This window comes from Aegilops tauschii, chromosome 2 (genome assembly GCF_002575655.3).
Source record: "Aegilops tauschii subsp. strangulata cultivar AL8/78 chromosome 2, Aet v6.0, whole genome shotgun sequence".
NCBI classification, from domain to species: Eukaryota; Viridiplantae; Streptophyta; class Magnoliopsida; order Poales; family Poaceae; genus Aegilops; species Aegilops tauschii.
This window is the reverse complement of record NC_053036.3, coordinates 475045354-475065851: the sequence shown is the minus strand read 5'-3', so window position 1 is coordinate 475065851 and position 20498 is coordinate 475045354. Positions and strand designations below refer to the sequence as shown.

The 20498-nt window shown below is 45.1% G+C and overlaps 1 long non-coding RNA gene and 1 pseudogene across 5 annotated transcripts; both read left to right on the top strand.

The window, feature by feature from the left end:
* Window positions 1–11872: 11872 nt before the first annotated feature.
* Window positions 11873–13341, top strand: LOC109768419 (triphosphate tunnel metalloenzyme 3-like; annotated as a pseudogene).
* A 189-nt stretch (window positions 13342–13530) lies between these two features.
* Window positions 13531–20258, top strand: LOC123497125 (uncharacterized). Of its 5 annotated transcripts, none has more exons than XR_012203104.1 (11): window positions 13531–14059; window positions 14220–14268; window positions 14365–14493; window positions 14685–14810; window positions 15208–15301; window positions 15383–15545; window positions 15682–16722; window positions 17526–17665; window positions 17847–17888; window positions 17988–18117; window positions 19103–20258. It is a non-coding gene; the product is annotated as an uncharacterized lncRNA (long non-coding RNA). The 5 variants fall into 5 exon arrangements; XR_012203103.1 differs by having other exon boundaries at window positions 17847–18117; window positions 19103–19642; window positions 19750–20258; XR_012203102.1 differs by having other exon boundaries at window positions 17847–18117; window positions 19103–19642; window positions 19746–20258.
* Window positions 20259–20498: the final 240 nt, after the last annotated feature.

Sequence of the window (20498 nt, the reverse complement as noted above, 5' to 3'; positions counted from 1 at the left end):
ATCTACATACCCTTGTAGATCGCGAGCGGAAGCGTTCCAATGAACGTGGATGACGGAGTCGTACTCGCCGTGATTCAAATCACCGATGGCCGAGTGCCGAACGGACGGCACCTCCGCATTCAACACACGTACGGTGCAGCGACGTCTCCTCCTTCTTGATCCAGCAAGGGGGGAGGAGAGGTTGATGGAGATCCAGCAGCACGACGGCGTGGTGGTGGATGTAGCGGGATCTCGGCACGGCTTCGCCGAGCTTCTGCGAGAGAGAGAGGTGTAGCAGGGGAGGAGGGAGGCGCCCAAGGCTGTCATGTTGCTGCCCTCCCTCCCCCCTTTATATAGGCCCCTGGGAGGGGGGGGGGGCGGCGGCCAGGATCCCATCTGGATGGGGGGCGGCGGCCAGGGGGGATACTTGCCCCCCAAGGCAAGTGGGGCGCCCCCCACCCTAGGGTTTCCAACCCTAGGCGCAGGGGGAGGCCCATGGGGGGGCGCCCAGCCCACTAGGGGCTGGTTCCCTTCCCACTTCAGCCCACGGGGCCCTCCGGGATAGGTGGCCCCACCCGGTGGACCCCCGGGACCCTTCCGGTGGTCCCGGTACAATACCGGTAACCCCCGAAACTTTCCCGGTGGCCGAAACTTGACTTCCTATATATAATTCTTCACCTCCGGACCATTCCAGAACTCCTCGTGACGTCCGGGATCTCATCCGGGACTCCGAACAACTTTCGGGTTTCCGCATACACATATCTCTACAACCCTAGCGTCACCGAACCTTAAGTGTGTAGACCCTACGGGTTCGGGAGACATGCAGACATGACCGAGACGCCTCTCCGGTCAATAACCAACAGCGGGATCTGGATACCCATGTTGGCTCCCACATGTTCCACGATGATCTCATCAGATGAACCACGATGTCGAGGATTCAATCAATCCCGTATGCAATTCCCTTTGTCAATCGGTATGTTACTTGCCCGAGATTCGATCGTCGGTATCCCAATACCTTGTTCAATCTCGTTACCGGCAAGTCTCTTTACTCGTACCGCAATGCATGATCCCGTGACTAACGCCTTAGTTAGATAGAGCTCATTATGATGATGCATTACCGAGTGGGCCCAGAGATACCTCTCCGTCACACGGAGCGACAAATCCCAGTCTCGATCCGTGCCAACCCAACAGACACTTTCGGAGATACCCGTAGTGCACCTTTATAGTCACCCAGTTACGTTGTGACGTTTGGCACACCCAAAGCACTCCTACGGTATCCGGGAGTTGCACGATCTCATGGTCTAAGGAAAAGATACTTGACATTGGAAAAGCTCTAGCAAACGAAACTACACGATCTTTTATGCTATGCTTAGGATTGGGTCTTGTCCATCACATCATTCTCCTAATGATGTGATCCCGTTATCAATGACATCCAATGTCCATAGTCAGGAAACCATGACTATTTGTTGATCAACGAGCTAGTCAACTAGAGGCTTACTAGGGACACGTTGTGGTCTATGTATTCACACATGTATTACGATTTCCGGACAATACAATTATAGCATGAACAATACACAATTACCATGAACAAAGAAATATAATAATAACCATTTATTATTGCCTCTAGGGCATATTTCCAACAGTCTCCCACTTGCACTAGAGTCAATAATCTAGTTACATTGTGATGAATCGAACACCCATTGCGTCCTGGTGTTGATCATGTTTTACCCTAGGGAGAGGTTTAGTCAATGGATCTGCTACATTCAGGTCCGTATGTACTTTACAAATATCTATGTCTCCATTTTGAACACTTTCACGAATGGAGTTGAAGCGACGCTTGATATGCCTGGTCTTCCTGTGAAACCTGGGCTCCTTCGCAAGAGCAATAGCTCCAGTGTTGTCACAGAAGAGAGTCATCGGGCCCGACGCATTGGGAATCACCCCTAGGTCGGTAATGAACTCCTTCATCCAGACTGCTTCCTGTGCTGCCTCCGAGGCTGCCATGTACTCCGCTTCACATGTAGATCCCGCCACGACGCTTTGCTTGCAACTGCACCAGCTTACTGCTCCTCCATTCAAAATATACACGTATCCGGTTTGTGATTTCGAGTCATCCAGATCTGTGTCGAAGCTAGCGTCGACGTAACCCTTTACGACGAGCTCTTCGTCACCTCCATAAACGAGAAACATATCCTTAGTCCTCTTCAGGTACTTCAGGATATTCTTGACCGCTGTCCAGTGTTCCATGCCGGGATTACTTTGGTACCTTCCTACCAAACATACGGCAAGGTTTACATCAGGTCTGGTACACAGCATGGCATACATAATAGACCCTATGGCCGAGGCATAGGGGATGACACTCATCTTTTCTATATCTTCTGCCGTGGTCGGGCATTGAGCCGTGCTCAATTGCACACCTTGCAATACAGGCAAGAACCCCTTCTTGGACTGATCCATATTGAACTTCTTCAATATCTTGTCAAGGTATGTACTCTGTGAAAGACCAATGAGGCGTCTTGATCTATCTCTATAGATCTTGATGCCTAATATATAAGCAGCTTCTCCAAGGTCCTTCATTGAAAAACACATTCAAATAGGCCTTTATACTTTCCAAGAATTCTATATCATTTCCCATCAATAGTATGTCATCCACATATAATATGAGAAATGCTACAGAGCTCCCACTCACTTTCTTGTAAACACAGGCTTCTCCATAGTCTGTGTAAACCCAAACGCTTTGATCATCTCATCAAAGCGAATGTTCCAACTCCGAGATGCTTGCACCAGCCCATAGATTGAGCGCTGGAGCTTGCATACTTTGTTAGCATTCTTAGGATCGACAAAACCTTCCGGCTGCATCATATACAACTCTTCCTTAAGGAAGCCATTAAGGAATGCCGTTTTGACGTCCATCTGCCATATCTCATAATCATAGTATGCGGCAATTGCTAACATGATTCGGACGGACTTCAGCTTCGCTACGGGTGAGAAAGTCTCATCGCAGTCAACCCCTTGAACTTGTCGATAACCCTTAGCGACAAGTCGAGCCTTATAGATGGTCACATTACCATCCGCGTCTGTCTTCTTCTTAAAGATCCATTTGTTTTCTATGGCTCGCCGATCATCGGGCAAGTCAGTCAAAGTCCATACTTCGTTTTCATACATGGATCCTATCTCGGATTTCATGGCTTCTAGCCATTTGTCGGAATCCGGGCCCGCCATCGCTTCTTCATAGTTCAAAGGTTCACCGTTGTCTAACAACATGATTTCCAGGACAGGGTTGCCGTACCACTCTGGTGCGGAACGTGTCCTTGTGGACCTACGAAGTTCAGTAGTAACTTGATCTGAAGCTTCATGATCATCATCATTAACTTCCTCCCCAGTCGGTGTAGGCACCACAGGAACATCTTCCCGCGTTGCGCTACTTTCCGGTTCAGAAGGGGTGACTATCACCTCATCAAGTTCCACTTTCCTCCCACTCAATTCTTTCGAGAGAAACTCCTTCTCCAGAAAGGACCCATTCTTGGCAACGAAGATCTTGCCTTCGGATCTAAGGTAGAAGGTATACCCAATGGTTTCCTTAGGGTATCCTATGAAGAAGCATTTCTCCGATTTGGGTTCGAGCTTTTCAGGTTGAAGTTTCTTGACATAAGCATCGCACCCCCAAACTTTTAGAAACGACAGCTTAGGTTTCTTCCCAAACCATAATTCATACGGTGTCGTCTCAACGGATTTCGATGGAGCCCTATTTAAAGTGAATGCGGCAGTCTCTAAAGCATAGCCCCAAAATGAAAGCGGTAAATCGGTAAGAGACATCATAGATCGCACCATATCCAATAGAGTGCGATTACGACGTTCGGACACACCGTTTCTCTGAGGTGTTCCAGGCGGCGTGAGTTGTGAAACTATTCCACATTTCCTTAAGTGTGTGCCAAACTCGTGACTTAAATATTCTCCACCACGATCTGATCGTAAGAATTTTATTTTCCTGTCACGTTGATTCTCAGCCTCACTCTGAAATTCCTTGAACTTTTCAAAGGTTTCAGACTTGTGTTTCATTAGGTAGACATACCCATATCTACTTAAGTCATCAGTGAGAGTGAGAACGTAACGATATCCTCCGCGAGCCTCAACACTCATTGGACCGCACATATCGGTATGTATGATTTCCAATAAGTTGGTCGCTCGCTCCATTGTTCCGGAGAACGGAGTCTTGGTCATCTTACCCATGAGGCATGGTTCGCACGTGTCAAATGATTCGTAATCAAGAGACTCCAAAAGTCCATCTGCATGGAGCTTCTTCATGCGCTTGACACCAATGTGACCAAGGCGGCAGTGCCACAAGTACGTGGGACTATCGTTATCAACTTTACATCTTTTGGTATTCACACTATGAACATGTGTAACATCACGTTCGAGATTCATCAAGAATAAACCATTGACCAGCGGGGCATGACCATAAAACATATCTCTCAAATAAATAGAACAACCATTATTCTCGGATTTAAATGAGTAGCCATCTCGAATTAAACGAGATCCAGATACAATGTTCATGCTCAAAGCTGGCACTAAATAACAATTATTGAGGTTTAAAACTAATCCCGTAGGTAGATGCAGAGGTAGCGTGCCGACGGCGATCACATCGACCTTCGAACCATTCCCGACGCGCATCGTCACCTTGTCCTTCGCCAGTCTCCGTTTATTCCGTAGTTCCTGTTTTGAGTTACAAATATGAGCAACCGCACCGGTATCAAATACCCAGGAGCTACTACGAGTACTGGTAAGGTACACATCAATTACATGTATATCACATATACCTTTGGTGTTGCCGGCCTTCTTGTCCGCTAAGTATTTGGGGCAGTTCCGCTTCCAGTGACCACTTCGCTTGCAATAAAAGCACTCTGTCTCAGGCTTGGGTCCATTCCTTGGCTTCTTCCCGGCAACTGGCTTACCGGGCGCGGCAACTCCCTTGCCGTCCTTCTTGAAGTTCTTCTTACCCTTGCCCTTCTTGAACTTAGTGGTTTTATTCACCATCAACACTTGATGTTCTTTTCTGATCTCCACCTCCGCTGATTTCAGCATTGAATATACCTCAGGAATGGTCTTTTCCATCCCCTGCATATTGAAGTTCATCACAAAGCTCTTGTAGCTTGGTGGAAGCGACTGGAGGATTCTGTCAATGACCGCGTCATCCGGGAGATTAACTCCCAGCTAAGTCAAGCGGTTGTGCAACCCAGACATTCTGAGTATGTGCTCACTAACAGAACTATTCTCCTCCATTTTACAGCTGAAGAACTTGTCGGAGACATCATATCTCTCGACCCGGGCATGAGCTTGGAAAACCATTGTCAGCTCCTCGAACATCTCATATGCTCCATGTTTCTCAAAATGCTTTTGGAGACCCAGTTCTAAGCTGTAAAGCATGCCGCACTGAACGAGGGAGTAATCATCAGCACGCTGCTGACAAGCGTTCATAAAGTCTTGGTTCTCTGGTATTGGTGCTTCACCTAGCGGTGCTTCTAAGACATAATATTTCTTGGCTACTATGAGGATGATCCTCAGGTTCCGGACCCAGTCCGTATAGTTGCTGCCATCATCTTTCAGCTTGGTTTTCTCTAGGAACGCGTTGAAATTGAGGACAACGTTGGCCATTTGATCTACAAGACATAGTGTAAAGATTTTAGACTAAGTTCATGATAATTAAGTTCATCTAATCAAATTACTCAATGAACTCCCACTCAGATAGACATCCCTCTAGTCATCTAAGTGAAACATGATCTGAGTTAACTAGGCCGTGTCCGATCATCACGTGAGACGGCCTAGTCAAGATCGGTGAACATCTCCATGTTGATCGTATCTTCTATACGACTCATGCTCGACCTTTTGGTCCTCCGTGTTCCGAGGCCATGTCTGTACATGCTAGGCTCGTCAAGTCAACCTAAGTGTATTGCGTGTGTTCCGAGGCCATGTCTGTACATGCTAGGCTCGTCAACACCCGTTGTATGCGAACGTTAGAATCTATCACACCCGATCATCACGTGGTGCTTCGAAACAACGAACCTTCGCAACGGTGCACAGTTAGGGTGAACACTTTCTTGAAATTATTATAAGGGATCATCTTACTTACTACCGTCGTTCTAAGCAAATAAGATGCAAAAACATGATAAACATCACATGCAATCAAATAGTGACATGATATGGCCAATATCATTATGCTCCTTTGATCTCCATCTTCGGGGCACCATGATCATCTTCGTCACCGGCATGACACCATGATCTCCATCATCATGATCTCCATCATTGTGTCTTCATGAAGTCGTCACGCCAACGATTACTTCTACTTCTATGGCTAACACGTTTAGCAACAAAGTAAAGTAATTTACATGGCGTTATTCAATGATACGCAGGTCATGCAAAATAATAAAGACAACTCCTATGGCTCCTGCCGGTTGTCATACTCATCGACATGCAAGTCGTGATTCCTATTACAAGAATATGATCAATCTCATACATCACATATATCATTCATCACATCTTCTGGCCATATCACATCACATAACACATGCTGCAAAAACAAGTTAGACGTCCTCTAATTGTTGTTGCAAGTTTTTACGTGGTTTGTAGGTTTCTAGCAAGAACGTTTCTTACCTACGTATGACCACAACGTGATTTGCCAATTTCTATTTACCCTTCATAAGGACCCTTTTCATCGAATCCGTTCCGACTAAAGTAGGAGAGACAGACACCCGCTAGCCACCTTATGCAACTAGTGCATGTCAGTCGGTGGAACCTGTCTCATGTAAGCGTACGTGTAAGGTCGGTCCGGGCCGCTTCATCCTACAATACCGCCGAAACAAGATACGACTAGTAACGGCAAGAAGAATTGGCAACATCAACGCCCACAACTGCTTTGTGTTCTACTCGTGCATAGTAACTACGCATAAACCTGGCTCTGATACCACTGTTGGGAATCGTAGCATAATTTTAAAATTTTCCTACGCTCACCAAGATGCATCTATGGAGTATACTAGCAACGAGGGGAAAGGAGTGCATCTACATACCCTTGTAGATCGCGAGCGGAAGCGTTCCAATGAACGTGGATGACGGAGTCGTACTCGCCGTGATTCAAATCACCGATGACCGAGTGCCGAACGGACGGCACCTCCGCGTTCAACACACGTATGGTGCAGCGACGTCTCCTCCTTCTTGATCTAGCAAGGAGGGAGGAGAGGTTGATGGAGATCCAGCAGCACGACGGCGTGGTGGTGGATGTAGCGGGATCTCGGCACGGCTTCGCCGAGCTTCTGCGAGAGAGAGAGGTGTAGCAGGGGAGGAGGGAGGCGCCCAAGGCTGTCATGTTGCTGCCCTCCCTCCCCCCCTTTATATAGGCCCCTGGGAGGGGGGCGCCGGCCAGGATCCCATCTGGATGGGGGGCGGCGGCCAGGAGGGATACTTGCCCCCCAAGGCAAGTGGGGCGCCCCCCGCCCTAGGGTTTCCAACCCTAGGCGCAGGGGGGAGGCCCATGGGGGGGCGCCCAGCCCACTAGGGGCTGGTTCCCTTCCCACTTCAGCCCACGGGGCCCTCCGGGATAGGTGGCCCCACCCGGTGGACCCCCGGGACCCTTCCGGTGGTCCCGGTACAATACCGGTAACCCCCGAAACTTTCCCGGTGGCCAAAACTTGACTTCCTATATATAATTCTTCACCTCCGGACCATTCCAGAACTCCTCGTGACGTCCGGGATCTCATCCGGGACTCCGAACAACTTTCGGGTTTCCGCATACACATATCTCTACAACCCTAGCGTCACCGAACCTTAAGTGTGTAGACCCTACGGGTTCGGGAGACATGCAGACATGACCGAGACGCCTCTCCGGTCAATAACCAACAGCGGGATCTGGATACCCATGTTGGCTCCCACATGTTCCACGACGATCTCATCAGATGAACCACGATGTCGAGGATTCAATCAATCCCATATGCAATTCCCTTTGTCAATCGGTATGTTACTTGACCGAGATTCGATCGTCGGTATCCCAATACCTTGTTCAATCTCATTACCGGCAAGTCTCTTTACTTGTACCGCAATGCATGATCCCATGACTAACGCCTTAGTCACATAGAGCTCATTATGATGATGCATTACCGAGTGGGCCCAGAGATACCTCTCCGTCACACGGAGCGACAAATCCCAGTCTCGATCCGTGCCAACCCAACAGACACTTTCGGAGATACCCGTAGTGCACCTTTATAGTCACCCAGTTACGTTGTGACGTTTGGCACACCCAAAGCACTCCTACGGTATCCGGGAGTTGCACGATCCCATGGTCTAAGGAAAAGATACTTGACATTGGAAAAGCTCTAGCAAACGAAACTACACGATCTTTTATGCTATGCTTAGGATTGGGTCTTGTCCATCACATCATTCTCCTAATGATGTGATCCCGTTATACATGACATCCAATGTCCATAGTCAGGAAACCATGACTATCTGTTGATCAACGAGCTAGTCAACTAGAGGCTTACTAGGGACACGTTGTGGTCTATGTATTCACACATGTATTACGATTTCCGGACAATACAATTATAGCATGAACAATAGACAATTACCTTGAACAAAGAAATATAATAATAACCATTTATTATTGGCCCTAGGGCATATTTCCAACAGGGAAGGCCCCACACCCCTGGTCAAGGCGCACCAAGATCCCACCTTAGAAGGAACAAGATCATATCCCGAAGGGATAACATCAAGATCCCTAAAAGGGGGGGATAACAATCGGTGGGGAAGGGAAATGATGGAATTTCTTTTCCCCACCTTTGCCAACGCCCCAATGGACTTGGAGGGCAAGAAACCAGCCCCTCCACCACTATATATAGTGGGGAGGCGCATGGGAGCAGCACCCCAAGCCCTGGCGCCTCCCTCCCTCCCGTGACACCTCTTCCTCCCCGCTTGCGCTTGGCGAAGCCCTGCCGGGATCCCTCTACTTCCACCACCACGCTGTCGTGCTGCTGGATCTCCATCAACTTCTCCTCCCCCCTTGCTGGATCACGAAGGAGGAGACATCCCCACTCCATACGTGTGTTGAACGCGGAGGTGCTGTCCGTTCGGCGCTAGGATCATCGATGATTTGGATCACGACGAGTACGACTCCATGAACGCCGTTCTCTTGAACGCTTCCGCGCGCGATCTACAAGGGTATGTAGATGCACTCCCCTCTCTCTCGTTGCTAGATGACTCCATAGATTGATCTTGGTGATACGTAGAAAATTTTAAATTTCTACTACGTTCCCCAACATAAAGTATTTTCATCAGAGTTACGGATTATTTTATATTAATTTTTAAAGTTTGAAAAGATTTTCCCAAATTCTGGAATTATTATTAATTCGAAATTAATAGTCAAATGCTATGTGCACACACTGAAGTGTACACAGCAGGGTCTACAAAGGCTGACATGTGGGGCTTGTTAACTGAGTTGACCCAGTCAACATCTGACTGGTCAAAGGGTGAATAGTGCAGTGGGTCCCGCGTGTCACGGAGAGTAGTTGTATCTAGGTATTTTTTTGACTGTTAACTAAACTAACAGATTGATTAACCAAACTTAGTGATTAGGTTAATCTAATCAGGATTAATTAAGTTAATTAATTCTTCAATTAAGTAATTAATTATTTTCTTTATTTATTTATTTTCCTTTTTTTAAACGTTCTCAGGGGCGGGCCCCACTTGTCATACACTTATTAGGGGGGTTATTGCATTAATCCAGATTAGGCAATGGCCCCATTAACAAAACAGGGGAGGTTAGTTCCTAATTAAACCGGGCGGGCCCACATGTCAGGGGGGAACCGAGCGGCCAAACCGCACGCCCGCGCGGTGGTGCACGCCAGCAACCACCCGACGGGGCGGCGTACACCGATCTCGTCGCTTCGGCGACCAAACGCCGCGCGGAGACGACCCACCGAACGGGCGCTGTGGCCCGCGTCGACCGGTGGCCGCGGTTTGAGCGGGAATGGACGGCAGGCGAGCCTACGCGGGTGCGGAGCAACGCATGCGCGACGCTAGCAGTAGCAACACGACAGGTGCGAGGCGCTGGCAGAGGGAAAGGGGAGGTTGTGGGCCTCACCAGCGATGGAGGGAAGCGGGGGCGGCCTGGCTCGAGGAGGCCGGTCGGGGATGAGGACGGGGACGCGAGGCGGCGGATCCGGCGTTGAAGCTCGACGGCGGGGCGCAAGATCCACGCGCGGCAACGGCGATGTCGGCGGGGACCACGGGCGTCGACGACGACTGGGCCGTGTCCTGATGCAGATCGGATCGGGGGGAGGAGACGAGGGAGCGAGAGGGGTTTGGTGGGGGCGCGAGTGGGGGGTGCGGCGCTAGGGTTCCAGGGGAGTGGGGTTAAGGGCGTCGGCTGGGCCGGCCTGGTGACCTGCTGGGCCGAGGCCCAGTCGGGGGGGGGGGGTGTTCTACGTCTCTTTCTTTTTTTAGCTTTTGTTTTTATTTCCTTTTCTTTTATCTATTATTTTTTGTTCTATTTTAGTTACACCTATTTTAGTTTTTATAAAATACAAAACAAACTCCTAAAATATTGTTATAATATAGCCCACTACCTCAAAAAGTTTGGTGCAATAATAAAATACTTGGTACATTTTTATTATTTAAATGATATTTATATATTTATTTTAGCCACAGTTTTATTTATTTTAGTGCATTAAATATTTTATAAAAATGTGGATTCTCCACCATAATTACCTATGCATTATTTGTCACCTCTCGAATATTTTAGTTTTAATGTTTGAAAACTTTTGATGTTGCCTTGATTTTAAATGAAGTTTGAACTGGGTTTCGAACCGACACGAGTTTATCAACAATAACCGAGGTGACGTGGCATCATTAGCAGAGGTTTACTGTAGCTTAATTATCCGGGCGTCACAATTCTCCCCCACTACAAGAAATCTCGTCCCGAGATTTAAGAGCTAAAGAAGGGGGGAAAGGTCTAGTTACGAAATTTTAACGGATCTTCTCGGTCTTGGTTGCTCTTCTCGAAGTGGTCGATCCATTATATTGATGTCTTCATTTTTCTGCTTCAAGTCATTAAGTTGAAGTCGGCATCCTTTCTTCGGAGGTTCCATCGTACTTACGAAAGAATAAGGGGGGTATTCCGGGAGAACGAACCTCTACAAGGTTGACTATCTGGTCGATAACATCGGGGAAGGTGGCAGAAGGTAACTCTCGAATTGAAACATAAGAAAATAACGAGAGCAAAGTAATGAGGTTTCATGGGATGTTTCGAGCGAGTAGGCAACCGTTCGATGCCTGAAACAGGGCTCGAAAGGGGCTCAAAGCAATCAGGAATAAGTATTGCGTCCGGTAACAGATTTGATGATCTCTCGGAAGGTGGCTCGTGAATTACATACGAGGCCACACACGAGGAAGAACCTTGGGAACAAGGGGTGCAGGAGAGTCAAGTTTCGATCCTGTGGAACTGTGGGTTATGGGCCCACCATGTGGGTTAAAAGTAGGAAGGGGGCTGACATCTTGCACGGTCACGATAGCAAGGCATGTCAGAGGGTAGTCTGTTAGTTATGTCGGCAACAACATCGATACCAAGGGAGAGGGACGAAGAGAACCATTTTCCTGCTCGTTGAACGAGGCGGACCATTAGGCAAAGTTCTCGTCCATCGATGGCTACCGAAATGTCATCTCTACTCCTAATGTCTCAGTTGGTAGTCTCCGTTCCGGGTTTATTTTCGTCCCACCATTTTCGTCCGGTTTTTTTTCATCCCACCTTCCACTGGTTTTTTTGGTAGGTTTTTTTCTAGGTTTTTTCGTCCGCTCCTCTCGATCCCTGGAACTCCCAGAGTAGACGCCGCCGCCGCCCGCCCCCGCCTTCCCAGCCCTAGCCGCAACCCCAACCCCATGGAGGTCGAGATCAAGCTCCGTCTCCCCGACGCGGCTGCACACCGGCGCCTCTCCTCCTTCCTCGCGCCCCGCCTGCTCCGCACCGACGCCCCAGCGCGGCCCCTCGCCGCCACCACCGCCGCCCAGCGGGACGTCCGCCTCTACGGCACCGACGACCGCGACCCCTCCCGCGCCGTCCTCACGCTCAAGCGCCGCCCGCGCATCGACGCCGGCGTCAGCCGCGTTGAGGAGGTCGTGCAGCCCCTTGACCCCGCCCTCGCCCTCACCTGCGTCGACAACCCTGCCCGTCTCGGCGCGGTCGACTCCCCCATCGTCCGGCTCGTCTCCGACGAGTACGGCGTCGGCGGGGACAAAGCGCCGTTCGTCTGCCTCGGCGGCTTCCGGAACACCGGCGGTTAGTATGAGCTCGAGGAGGGCGAGGGGCAGGGGCTCATGCTAGAGCTCGACGAGACACACTTTGATTTCGGCACAAACTACGAGCTGGAGTGCGAGACCGCGGAGCCCGACCAGGCCAAGGAGGTCCTGGAGCGGCTGCTCACCGTGGCTGGGGTGCCGTATGAGTACTCCCAGAGCAATAAGTTCGCGTGCTTCATGGCCGGGAAGCTGCTTCCGTGACTAGGTTTGTGGTTGGTCTTTACCGTGTTCCAAATGATGATTAAACCGTGGTTGCTATAAAACTTGTGTTTCATTAGCACTTTCTTGCGACGATAGGCTTGTTCTGTGGTGAGTGATTTCAAATCTCACAAATGTAATGTTTAGTTCTGTTACATTCTGGTATTTGATAACTTTCATCCAAGAATACTATCTTGGGTGGCAGCATAGCAACACAAGGGTTTGCATTTCAATCCTCGTAAAAAAAACTTGTCCTGGATCATGATCCGACAACCGCTGGGAAGAAGCCGGGGCTGGTATGTCTGGTTGGGGAGAGGACTAAATTTCATCTCTCGGGTCCATTTATATACAGGACATAAAATCTACTCCCTTTGTTTCAAAATATAAACCTTTTTTTAGAGATTTCAATACGGACTACATTCGGATGTATATAGACGTATTTTAGAGTGTAGTTTCACTCATTTTGCTTTGTATGTAGTCCACATTAGAATATCTAAAAGGGCTTATATTTAGGAATGGAGGGAGTAGCTAGGAACAAACTGAATTTCGTATGTCCGCCACACGGTTATGGGCAATGAGCCTGTTATTGCAGTCTCACCACACCACATCTTGTTCTGCTCCCCGGTGCAGATGGGCATCCTTAGATTCACCACCTCCCTGATGAGCTGCTTCTTGTCTTAACCCACCTCCCTGATGAGCTGCTTGTTGGTCTCAGGCATACACGGTCATCATTGGTATCTAAGTTGCCACCTGACAAATCTGTTCTTATTTCTTATTAGGTACCTGAAAGGCTGAACCTGATCTTTGGTGAACTAGAAGGCCAAGATACGAAGGTATGCCTGAGTTCATAGCTTGATTCCTTACCATATAATTGCTGAAACATGCAGTGACACATGATTAACCTTTGTACTTTATACTTTGCTAAAACATTTAGGACTCGAGTGGGCGACTCCAAGAATGGGTACTCCTGAAACTTTAGCGAGTGGCCATGTTGATGGTATTTTTTGGGAACAGGGGAGGGCGTGTGTTATTGTTCAAACCAGGCGCCTGAATTTTTTTAATCTTTATCCAGTGACCACATTGCTGCCCTAAGCGATGAACAGGGCAGGGCGTGTGGTATTGCAGTTAACTATGTGTCATCTGGTCATCATAGTGATTGGTAGATTAAAACCGTAAGCCACCTCTGAATTCATATCGAAGGTAGTTCACCAAGATCTGCGGTTTTTATTTGCATTTTATAAGTTTTAGTGTTTCATGTTACTGCTTTAAATACCTAATTATGGTTTCATCTTCCCTTTTTGGTGCCAGTCATGCGAGCTGGTCTTTTCTGCTTGGATCTCCAGGTTGTGGGAAAACACTAATGACAATTTATTTTGAGATTGCCATATTCTTTCTACCTAATTTGTGTTCTGTATAAACTGTACAATGTTTCCTTTTCTGGAACTTTAGGGGCCTGATCAATTGAACAAGTATATTGGGGAGAGCGAATCAGAAGTAAGGAAAATATGAACCCGTGCAAGCACTAACTCACCATACATCCTATTTTTTTGAGGTAAATTTTTATGTTTAGCTGATTGCGTGTGTGGATTTATTCTTTCGGGAACACTTGGTAGTTACTTTGTACAATTATGAATGCGTGGTACATCTGTCATGTGATTTATGAATGTGCAACGCGTGGAATTAAATTGTTTGACCATGCCTTCCTTGTTTAGGTAAAACTAAGTAGTTGTGGCCGCTTTGGATGAGAGAACCCAATTCCTGGTAAATTGGACACCATCAATGAGTTCGTCGAGTTTGATTGAACTCTCACACTTTGAACATGCTCTATTTAAAGCAAGGCCATCCCTGTCATAACAGGTACAGTAAAATGCCAACACATATATGATTGATGTTATGGCACTATACTTGACTTTGGGGATGACGAGATCGACGGAAGCAACAGGAGCCCACGACTCATGAGTTCAGCGGCACCTGCACGCCCTACATGTAGTTGTGCACCTCCTCCTCCTGTTTTCTTGCATGTGATCAATGGTTTCAGATCTCTATTTATCACGGATTAGAATATATATTCTGTAACAATGCTTTCCTACATTTGGTGGATTATTGCACTTGTATTTTTTATTATTATCATCTAGAAGATTATATTCTGTATGAATGCTTTTAAAATGCTTCATCAGGCTGTTCCTGCCGATGCTGCTGTTCATGCCGTCCCCCCAGTGCCTAGCATCACCGGCAACAAGTTCAGCGCTGTCCGACAAGGTGTCCTGCAGGGACAACCTCCGTCGACCTGTCATCGAACTTCAGTATGCGTGCTTTGTCTTTGAAACTGAATTCAGACTTTGAGTACTACTTTTATTTGAAAGAAAATATGTGCGTGATTGCACAACTTATGCCAAAATGCATAGCATAGCTTGGTATACACGAATTGCAATCTGAACGTTTTTCTCTGTGTCGTTGTCCTGCTTTCTGGTTCCATGTTATCTATCATCTTATATCTCTGCTTTCTGCTTTCTGGTGCCTAAACCGAACCGTCGAATATGTAAATATGTACCAGTACCAGTTTGAACCAGGGGATGGTTGGTTGTTTATGTGTGCTGTTAATGAGTTCATTCTGCTCTCTAACTCATTGAATTTTTGGATGTCAATCAACAAGCTTCCCCTGACTGACTGATTGATTGATTGATTTTTGGCCGGTGCTAGCTTGTGTGTCTTGTGTCGGGTGAGGGAGAGGGACGATGTGCATACGGGGTTGCAGTGCAGAGGCGCCGGTGGTTTCAAGTTGCAGGGCCGGGAGGTGAGGGAGCACAATGACAACAACACTACGCCCCCCTTCTCTCTGTTATCTCTGTACTGAATTGTCCCCTCTTTGTTGTAGAAATTTCACGGCAACCAAGAGTAACAATATTTTTGGTTACTTGGGAATACGATGATGTTCTGGTGACGTGGAACATGCTGAGATTTGGACTTCAATCCTTGATTGTGCACATGTATGCATGCTTCACAACCATGCTGCAAACAGATTTTCATTTTCGAAGAAAGTAATAATACTATAACTACAAAATTCATGTTGCAGATTTATGCTCCATGTAGTATACTGGCCCATTATAGCTTTATTAAGTTCACCATTTGCACCATCATGTTCTGGAGTTTGAAATGTACTCCCTTTTTCTATAGGGATTTCCGAAACGAGTAGAAGACTAATAACTTCTACGACATCAAAGATCTCTGAGATTTTAGAGTATGCACCATATTGATTTACTTATCGATTTATTCACACGTATATTGAGTTCATGATGGAAATATATACGAGTATTTTCATTGTATGGAATTTTTTAATTACTACCAGATGGAATTTGGGAATTAGTCTTACAAAGCTTCCAAAATCACTAAAGTTATACAGCTACTACAGAACTGGTTAAAATTAGTGATGTTCTATAATATCTACATGACTGATTACAACACTGCTCATGTGATTTGGTACTTTACTATATGGTAGCTTGTTTTACCCCTGAGGTGAGCTAATGATTGGGAACTTATAGTGCCAAACTGACCTGCATATTCTGTCAAACATTTTGTTGCAGTATTTAGGATCAGCATGGAAGCTGAATTTGTCACCTGATGTTGTTTAATTGTGTGCTACTAAATTCATTGGTTGCCAAGCCTTAAAACTATCCGTAATAGCATACCTTGTTTTCAACATCATTGGCTTGTTTAGAATGCTAAACTGAAGAACTGAAGTACTGAACAAAACAATACAGAAGTCAGTAAAAAGTGTTTAAGAGGAATTTTTGGTCTGCAGTCTGTACTAATAAAATCTTGTGGTCATTCGTTTTGACCTGATTCAAGGCAAGGCCTATCAGTGTTAACTCCCAGGCTGTAAAAATTGAATTGATGATTGCATACTCTCTTGCAGATTTTTTATGTGCATGCACGACAACCATTCATTTGTGCCTTTCATCATCAGATCAAACGGCAAGTTTATTGTCTGATTAATTAGAGGTTTCTATTTTAGAATGAAATTTTCTGAATTTTTGCTATCCCGCTGGTCCTTACTAATTCAGTATATACTAGAATTTGAAGTTGTGATCATCCATTGTTCTACTATGGAGACTAGGATAAATGATTGCAGTTGCAGGGCCGCCGCCGTTGCTGAACACAAACGGGGCTCGAAGCAGGCCAAACTCCGAGGTGGACCGGGCAACGGATCGTGGAGAGGCGCCTAAGGATTTTTTTTGCTTCTGTTGATTGTGGATTGTGCCATCCAATTGTTTTAGACTTTTCACCATTGCTAATTACTAGGGGCGTATGGGTGCCGGACCTGGTAAGTGGCCTGCACGCTACGCTCTTGCCAAATAATTTGCAACCATGCTTGCACTGAATTTTTATTTATTTCCCGATGTACCTTACAACAACTTCATGATGTAGCACTACTTTGCACTAGCATGCACCTGCAGATATAATATGGAAAATGACTGTCATTTAGAATTACTTCCAAGCTGCATCGTCTATCTGAATGTCAGCCCGAAACCACTGGTTGGCACACATAAAATTTTGGAAGTTGTATGTAGTCCTCCTTCTTTGAGCCAAACTTTATGTCTATGATTGATGAATCAATATAATTTTTTTGTTGAAGCTGGATCCAATAGAACATTGCTTTGGTGGTAGTTCCCAGTACATGTAGAATTTCTATCCTTCTATATGTGTACTGAAACAATTTAAGGTCACTATGTAGTAAATTCATCATACTATATGTCCACGGAAACCACTTAAGGTCAAAAGTGACAAGTAGAACCACATGCATCGTTTTGGGTAGTCTAACTTGACTCTATTACTTTTATCTCATAAATCTATGATCGGTGCGTTTTTTACGTGGAATATATTCCGGAGCGGTTGCTGGTGTTAGGGATGCATTTATATATGGGATAATTGCATTAGCTATTTCATACGATTGGCATGCAAGGATTTTTCTTCTTTAGTATAACTCCCTGTATTTTTATTATTTCTTTTATTGTTTCCAGAATGCATTTCCACAATAAAGATGGGAAATGGATACATCGTTGTCGTCCTTCAGTGAGCAGCCGAGGAGGAGCTCCTCCATGCTGATGATGTGGAAGACAGATACCCTGTCCGCGATGCCCGGTTCTGGCCTCATATACATGTAAGTACCCGTTCGTTCATTAATAGATAGCATATAAGGAAGTGTGTCGTCTGAATTTGGATCATGCCATGCACAAGACTATTCAGATTGTTTTCTTGAGGAAAGTGAGTATTCAAGTTGGTTAGATGAAAGTGTATCATCATTTTTTCATGAAAAATAATTTCATAATACCATATTGCAGTGACTTCCTATGTCATCAGCAAATGCAGTGGAGAAGAAGCCGGTTCACCACATGATCATTTAATTTGTTATTGTTTTTAACTATTCCCTGTTGCATGTATAATCAGAAAAAAATAAAACTCCTCCTTTCGGCCCATACTAGGAGTCTGGAAGTGATACTTTTGTGAGGAGTGCTGGAACATGACTGGATCAAGCGAGACAGAGAACAATGGATGAAAGAAAGAGATCAGAAAAGGGATTCACTCCTGACCACCTCATACATATATACATGTGTAAGAGCTTGTCACCTCATACATATCTCTTGTAGCTATATAGGGCTCTTTTCGTATTCTAGGAAATTTTAAAATTATATTTTACTAGGGATGTAAGTATCAGATGCTAGATATGTGATCTAGAGATTTTAGACTTTCAGGATTCAACCATCAGTTGTCTTCCTTGAATATTTATTTATTTTTGTAGGGCAATATGTTTTTTTAATCCTTGAAGCGCCATTCAGAACTTATGATCGTGGTTGTTAAATTCCTGTGAAATATATACCTTTGATCTCAGTTTTATAGGGAAATTAACATGATCTCATTTTTATCATGCTGACAATATATTATGTTATACCTTTGATTTTGGTAATGGTATGTTTTCCCATGATTGCTGTCATTTTTTTGTCCTACATGCGTCCGTGCGTTGGGATAGTATGAAGAAAAGTTGCAGCTATCCATACATCATTATTTATGGCAGAAGGGAAATCTACTGAATCACAGTCACATTTCCTAAAACTCTCGAATTCCAACTTAACGGTGTTGATGACCATGATGAAACTGTGAAATATTAAGAGGTACTTTTCCACTGATTTTTTCATTCTCATCGTATCATTGATGTGACTGTGTGACTCAAGTTTTGATTTCTCCCTCACCTTTTAAGTTCAAAGTAGTATTCAGCAAGTTGTTGTGTCGAATATAAATCTCTGAAACACTTGCTACATAAAGGTTCAGTTATATCATCAATAATGCCAATGCTTCTGGCTGTTGTTGCTGGCTCCTAACAGCAAAATCAAGTCTGGAAACACGTATGGTAATGGTGTAAAAAAAATCGAGAGAGGTTTTGAGTATGCTTTCTTAGCTATGACACTTTGATTTAGCTTACTTTGCTAGGATACCAGAACTAGCACTCTACGAGTGAAATAATTTATTTATTTAGCACCATTGTCAAATTATTACTTTGTATTCTTGAAATTTTGATATAACTGAATGTGGTGAAATGCAGTGAAAATATTGTTGATTTTGATTTAAAAATGGCTAAATTGGAGGAAAGCATTTCTGCTACATTCATCGGCAATACTGCACCATATACTATAGAAGCTTGGGCCACTAAATCAGCTGTTTCTAATGGATCTTCTTGGACTCAACAGTATCAATCTACTTCCCAGGCATGTGGTTTATTTTATTCTTCAGCTCAATGGAAAACCATGGCAAGTTCTGTTTTACCTTTAGGGTGTTGTCAAAATGAATTCAATGAGACCAATTAAGTGAATAGCCTATGGAAAAATGATGACCTGTTGTTAAAATGAAATAAAAACAGATAAACAGAAAAATGATGATCTATTGTTGATTGTCTTCAACAGAAACAAACCTGTTCATAGTTTTCTTGTGTTTTTCTTCGATGTGACTCTTTGCCTGACATGTTGATGTTACTATGTATCCCATATTGGATTTCACATAAGGAATGTCCATCCCTGAAGCACAACCTCGCGTACATGATTAAGTGGACCAGACTAAGTCCGGAAGAAGATTGAAAATTTCAAACGTGAGAATGACAACTACAGGAAGACTATAAGACTTTATATTGATTCTTCTTGTAAAATCACTAGAAACGCCTAGGGCCAACTTTATAATGATTTTTTTTCTAGACAGGAGCGCCAAGTGATTGAGTCATTCATCGCTATGGACGTGAATAGCTGACAAGGGCCACCTTGATCAGAATCGCTCAATAAACCAGTCCTTCCAGAAAGACAAGCAAATCCTGCCAGCAAAATCATATTACAAATAGACAGGACACAAGGCATCCCAGACCACACAAGCAAGTAAATGATCAATATAGAGGTTTGAATGATTGAGCCATACAATATGGGAATACATGCTACATGCTAAACAAGTTAGACGGATCAAAGTAATGATGGTCAATAAAGACGGAAAAATCATGGCACGCAACAGACGAGTGACCGAGTATAATGAACTTTTTATAGTCATGGATTAGTCATGTGTTAAACAAGTTCTGTTCATGGATTAGTTATTATCAAGCCTGCTGTTCTTTCTATAGTCATGTGCTATTTTTTCAATTGAACACATTGAAGTTCCTACAGATTTTCATGGTTTATGCAAAATAGCTGAGCCTGGTTGTTTTATTCATACATATTCAGGATTGTTAGAGTCTAGAATTCGTCGGTTTATGTCGTGGAGAGAGCAGTAGTGTTGTTCATCTTCTGGTTTTGATATAATTACTAACATTTATTCATTTTAAAGATTAGTGGATTAGTGCATGCTAACAAACCCTGTACTGTCAAAGGATTGTTCCAATGTCTCTTAATTTTTTTTCATAGAGGGTCGTTCTGACAAGTGTGGTAGCATGCTGATCCAATAAAAGACCGGCGAAGACAAGATCA